The sequence below is a fragment of the Stegostoma tigrinum genome, chromosome 11 (genome assembly GCF_030684315.1).
Source record: "Stegostoma tigrinum isolate sSteTig4 chromosome 11, sSteTig4.hap1, whole genome shotgun sequence".
Classification (NCBI taxonomy): Eukaryota; Metazoa; Chordata; class Chondrichthyes; order Orectolobiformes; family Stegostomatidae; genus Stegostoma; species Stegostoma tigrinum.
The window spans coordinates 7834351-7840876 of record NC_081364.1 but is presented as its reverse complement, the minus strand read 5'-3'; positions in this window follow the sequence as shown (position 1 = coordinate 7840876).

Here is a 6526-nt window from a genome sequence, read left to right as displayed (position 1 = left end):
GACCAGGGAATCGGAATTTTTGGAGGAGGTGGAGGGTGTGGGTGGTGTCACGGACGTAGGTGGGGAGTTCCTGGATCAAGGGGGAGAAAATGGAGTCCAGATAAGTAGAGATAAGTTCAGTGGGGCAGGAGCAGTTGAAGTCAAGGGGTCGACCAGGGCACTTTCCAGCATCTGCAGTTCCTACTTCTCCAGCATCTGCAGTTCCTACTTCTCCAGCATCTGCAGTTCCTACTGCTCCAGCATCTGCAGTTCCTACTATCTCTTGACAAGGATGTTGCCAGGATTAGAGAGTTTGAGCTGTAGGGAGAGGTGGAATAGACTGCGGATATTTTCCCTGGAGTGTTGGAAGCTAAGAGGTGATCTTACGGAGGTTTATAAAATCATGAGGGGCATAAATAGGCTAAAGAGCCAAGGTCTTTCTCTCGGGGAAGGGGAACCCAAAACTAGAGGGGCATGGTTTAAGGTGAGAGAGGAAAAATCTGAAAGGGGCCTAAGGTGTAACTTCTTCACACAAAAGGTGGTGTGTGTATGGAATGAGCTGCCAGAGGAAGTGGTGGAGGCTGGTACAGTGACAAAATTTAAAAGACATCTGGATGGGTACGTGAATAGGAAGGGTTTAGAGGGATATGGGCCAAATGCTGGCAAATGGGACTAGATTACTTTTGGATATCTGTTCAGAATGGATGAATTGGACCGAAGGGCCTGTTTCTGTGCCATACACCTTTAACATAGTAAGACATGCTAAGGCACTTCACAGGAGAGCTATAGAGCAAAATATTTTTCATCACTCAGAGTGATTTTAGGAAAAAAAATGCTAAAAATCCTGGTAAAAGAGATAAGTTTTGAGAAACATCTTAAAGGGGAAAGAAGCAGAAATTTGGAGAGTTTGGGGGGAATGGGGTGGGGAATTCCAGAGGTTAGGGCTGAGGCAGTGAAAGAAACACCGCCTGTAGTGGTGGGAGTGTGGGGGGGAGGGAGTTTAAAATGGGAAATGTCAGAGAGGCCAGAATTCGGTGAGAGCACATGTGTCAGACTGATTCCCCTGGTCTCCTAGCAAAAAGGAGACAGGATGGGCCAAGCGGCCATCTTTTGTGCTAGGAGACTTCTGTGATCCATCATAGTGGCTGAGTGTTCACACCCTTGCCTCCACAGAGTGGGAGGTTGGGATTTCAAGTCCCATTCCAGACACATTGTGAGGCTTCACCTGTCCTCTTCAGCTGATGTAAAACCCATTTTGTGCTATTTAAGGAAGTCAGAAGTCACACGACACCAGGTTATAGTCCTGAAATCACAAGCTTTCGGAGTGCTGCTCCTTCATCTGGTGAAGGCTTTATATGACAAAGGAGCTGTGCTTTGAAAGCTTGTGATTTCAGATGAACCAGTTGGACTATAACCTGGTGTCGTGTGATTTCTGACATTGTCTATCCCAGTCCCGCACTGGCACCTCCACACCATGTCTATTTAAGGAAGTGCAGTTACATTTCCCTCATGTTGCTTGCAACACTTAGCTCTAAAGCAACAGCGTAAGCAGAATCTGATCATTATGACTGATGCTGTTTTCAGGTCCAAATTAATGGCAACAGAAGCCACAACACAAAAGTGTTCCGGGGTAGTGGGAACTGCAGATGCTGGAGAATTAGATTAGATTACCTACAGTGTGGAAACAGGCCCTTCAGCCCAACAAGCCCACACCGCCGCTTGAAGCATCCCACCCAGACCCATCCCCCTATAACTCACACACCCCTGAACACTACGGACAATTTAGCATGGCCAATCCACCTAACGTGCACATCTTTGGACAGTGGGAGGAAACCGGAGCACCCGGAGGAAACCCACGCAGACACGGGGAGAACGTGCAAACTCCACACAGACAGTCACCCGGGGCTGGAATTGAACCCCAGTCACTGGCGCTGTGAGGCTGCAGTGCTAACCACTGAGCCACCGTGCCGCCCTGAATCTGAGATAACAAAGTGTAGAGCTGGATGAACACAGCAGGGCGAGCTCTTCTGATGCTGCTTGGCCTGCTGTGTTCATCCAGCTCTACACAGAAGTTTTCCACTGGCTTCAAATCACTTTGGGTGCTCTGACATCACCAAAGCCTCCCTGTAAATGCAAGCCCTTTCTTTCTTTAATCATTGAAAGCTACTTAACTGTCGATGAACATAGCTACAAATAATTCCCTGGCAAACACCCAAACTACTTAGGGAGAATCAATATTATTTAAATAGCCTCTAGCAACACTTTCTTCAGCAATAGTGATGAGATGCACAATCCTGATGAATTACAATTGAGTGAAAGAGTATGCAATATACTAAAGAATCACCAGCAAGTTAGTGGCTTTAATGAAATATTGATGGACTGAGTTGATGTCACTTAATGATGTGGATTTTGTTTTTGCTGTGTTACACACTTTGAATTTTGTCTGTGCCTAATGACTGACTGGCATCTCATTGTACCTGCCAGCTGGGTCCTTTTGATTGCAAAAAATAAAAGAAATGGTGAGTTTGGAGTAAAACATTACCTTCTAAGCTTTGGGATCAGAGATTCAGACATGATTGATGATTTATAAAAACCAAAAAAACTTGTTCCCACATAGCATGCCACTACACACCCACTGTGGTTAGCCACTAATAGTCCCCATTAACAGCTACTCACCCTCCCAGCCTGATCGTTATCAATTCCTGTCCTACTGTCTTTCTCAGTCTTTGGGCTCTATCCTATCATTTACTGCCTCCCCCACCCACCTCCCCATTTTCTGCATACAAACTGAGGTTTACCCAGCCACCATCAGTTCTGAGGAAGGGTCACCGGACCCGAAACGATTAACCCTGTTTTCTCCTCCACAGATGCTGCCAGACCTGCTGAGCTTTTCCAGCAAATTCTGTTTCTGTTATCAGAGATAGTGGGAACTGCAGATCCTGGAGAATCCGAGATAACAAGGCGTGGAGCTGGATGAACACAGCAGGCCGAGCAGCATCAGAGGAGCAGGAAAGCTGACGTTTCGGGCCTAGACCCTGATAGATGATTATCTGGAAATTGGGTGTAATTTTTTTTACCTTTATTTTCTCAAAGGCCATTGGCGTTGCTGACAAGAGCAACGTTTGTTACTCATCTTTAATTGGCCCTTAAACAGACAGGTTGCTACACTGTTGCAAAAGGCAGATAAAAGGCAGATAAAACTACCTGAGGATCGGCGACATCATTATGCATTAGGCCTGGTGCTGGCAGCTAATCAAAGTTGAACCAGATCATGGCGACAGTTGAAAGCTTTTCACTGTGTTTTCCGGGTTGTCTCACTGTTAAATATACATGACAATAAAATCAATCATTCATTCATTCCTCCAGCTTTAGCTGGAGCCCGTTGTTGGCATTCAAGCCAAACACTAATTTAATCGTCTTGTGAGTTGAACCTCACACCTTCTTGGCTGCTGATCGGGCAGCTTTAAATGTTTCTCTTTGAGAACAGGCCTTCACATTCCTGAGGCTGAAACCCAAGGTGATAGGATGATGGGAGTTACTGAAACTGACACAAGCTCTCTTTTAGTTTCTTCACGTTTATGCTCTGCCTTGTGAACAGTTGTTAAATTGCACAATGACTTCTGCCACGGGGTTAGAACATAGAACATAGAACAGTACAGCACAGAACAGGCCCTTCGGCCCACAATGTTGTGCCGACCATTGATCCTCATGTATGCACCCTCAAATTTCTGTGACCATATGCATGTCCAGCAGTCTCTTAAATGACCCCAATGACCTTGCTTCCACAACTGCTGCTGGCAATGCATTCCATGCTCCCACAACTCTCTGCGTAAAGAACCTGCCTCTGACATCCCCTCTATACTTTCCTCCAACCAGCTTAAAACTATGACCCCTCGTGCTAGCCATTTCTGCCCTGGGAAATAGTCTCTGGCTATCAACTCTATCTATGCCTCTCATTATCTTGTATACCTCAATTAGGTCCCCTCTCCTCCTCCTTTTCTCCAATGAAAAGAGACCGAGCTCAGTCAACCTCTCTTCATAAGATAAGCCCTCCAGTCCAGGCAGCATCCTGGTAAACCTCCTCTGGACCCTCTCCAAAGCATCCACATCTTTCCTATAATAGGGCAACCAGAACTGGACGCAGTATTCCAAGTGTGGTCTAACCAAAGTTTTATAGAGCTGCAACAAGATCTCACGACTCTTCAACTCAATCGCCATGTTAATGAAAGCCAAAACACCATATGCTTTCTTAACAACCCTGTCCACTTGGGTGGCCATTTTAAGGGATCTATGTATCTGCACACCAAGATCCCTCTGTTCCTCCACACTGCCAGGAATCCTATCCTTAATCCTGTACTCAGCTTTCAAATTCGACCTTCCAAAATGCATCACCTCGCATTTATCCAGGTTGAACTCCATCTGCCACCTCTCAGCCCATCTCAGCGCAATATTGTTTCGGTTTAACTTGTGTAAGTTTTTTCAATCGGAGAGTCCCTACAGTGCAGATAGAGTTCATTCGTCCCATCAGGTCTGCACCGACCCTCCAAACAGTATTCCCCTCCGCCCCCGTAATACAACATTCCCCATGGCTAACCCACCTAGCCTACACATCCCAGGATACTATGGGTAATTTTTGCATGGCCAATCCATCCTAACCTGCACATCTTTGAACTGTGGGAGGAAACCAGAGTACCCGGAGGAAACCCGCATGGGCAACGGGCAAATGCCACGCAGACTGTGACCCAAGGATGGAATTAAATCTGGAGGCCTGGCACTGTGTGGCCTGCTATTACCTGAGCTACCTGGTTAACACTACAGACCTAGTGCACAAATAGTTCCTTCTCTTTCAGGATGATCTTGTTGAATATTAATATTGTACACACTTTAAAGTTGTAAATGGTGTTACTAATTTCGCTGAAAAGACCCAAAAAGTGTAATATTTTCGTCAGGAACTTGGTGGTACTTAAAGACTGAAACAAAGGAAATAATGACAGTGTTTTGAAAACTGTGGTTAATATCACATCAAACTCTCTCAAGTGCATTAATTCACACTGCCTGCGTCACATTTCCGTTTCCTCCATGTGCACGTCACATTCAATTTGGAAGTGTCATGTTAACTCGTTTAAAGCTTTGTTCTCAAAAGAGTTGTTTATTAACCAACCAGGGGGAGTAAGCCCAGGGTGAGTCACAATTTTTCAATTCAATTGTTAATGCTTTTTGCTAGTTAGTGGTAAGATATTTTAAAAAAAACCTTATTCATTAGAACTTATAAATGTTAGAGTTGCAGAGGCTGAGTTGGATAATAAATGTGGTGTTGGCCAAAAGGTTATGTTTCTGGTTAAATGCTTTTATTATGTGGGTGTCACTACTAGGCCAATATAGATTATAGAATCCCTACAGTGTGGGAGCAGGCCCTTTGGCCCAACGAGTCCACACTGACCCTCAGAGCATCCCATCCAGACCTGTCCTGCATAACCCACCTAATCTACACATCCCTGAACACTATGGGCAATTTTATAAGCCTGCTCATCTTTGCACTGTTGGAGGAAACCCACACGGATACAGGGAGAATGTACAAACTCCATGCAGACAGTTGCCTGAGGGTGGAATTGAACCTGGGTCCCTGGTGCTGTGAGGCAGCAGTGCTAAGCACTGAGCCACCGTGCCACCCCACTTTGTTGCCCATCTTTAACAATTTAGAGTCGACCAATTTCTAGAGACATGAAATTCTACCTCCACTTCATCACTAGGACAATAAACCAAGTTAGTTAAATACATTCAGTTATACTGGCATCAGCTCATAAGACATAGGAGTAAGTGTAGGCCATTGAGCCCATCGAGTTGGCTCTGCTATTCAATGAGATCATGGCTGATCTGATCATTCTCAAATCTACTTGTCTGTCTTTTTTCCAATGGCCCTTGATTCCCTTACCAATTAAAAATTCACGTCAGTTTTGAACATATGCCATGACTCAGACTTGACTGTCCTCTGTGGTAAAGGATATGACAGATTCTAAGATTTTGGAGTAGATTCACATTCTGATAGAAGAAATTCTGTCTTATCTCTGTATTAAAGGGGAAACCCCTTACTCTGATTCAATTTGTTTTTTTTATTGTAACACACCTAGCACAGTGAAAAGTGACAAGTTTTGTTCTGTGTGCAGTATAGGCAGATCATACCATATAAAGTGCATTAGAGTAATAGAACAGAGAGAGGAACATAATGTCACAGCTGCAGAGAAGGTGCATAAAGAGCAAGGTTGACATTAAATTTAAAGTTTGAGAGTTCCATTCAGAATTCTTATAACAGCAGAGAACAAGCTGTTCTTGAATCTGTTGGTATGTTAGTTTATATTTCGTATCTTCTGCCTGACAGAAGGTGTTGGAAGACATTATAACTGGGGTGGGAGGGGTCTTTGTTGATGTTAGCTGCCTTCCTGAGGTAATGGGAAGAATAGATGGAGTGGATAGAAGGTTATTTGTGGGATGGCGAGATAACAAAATGTGAGGCTGGATGAACACAGCAGGCCAAGCAGCATCTTAGGAG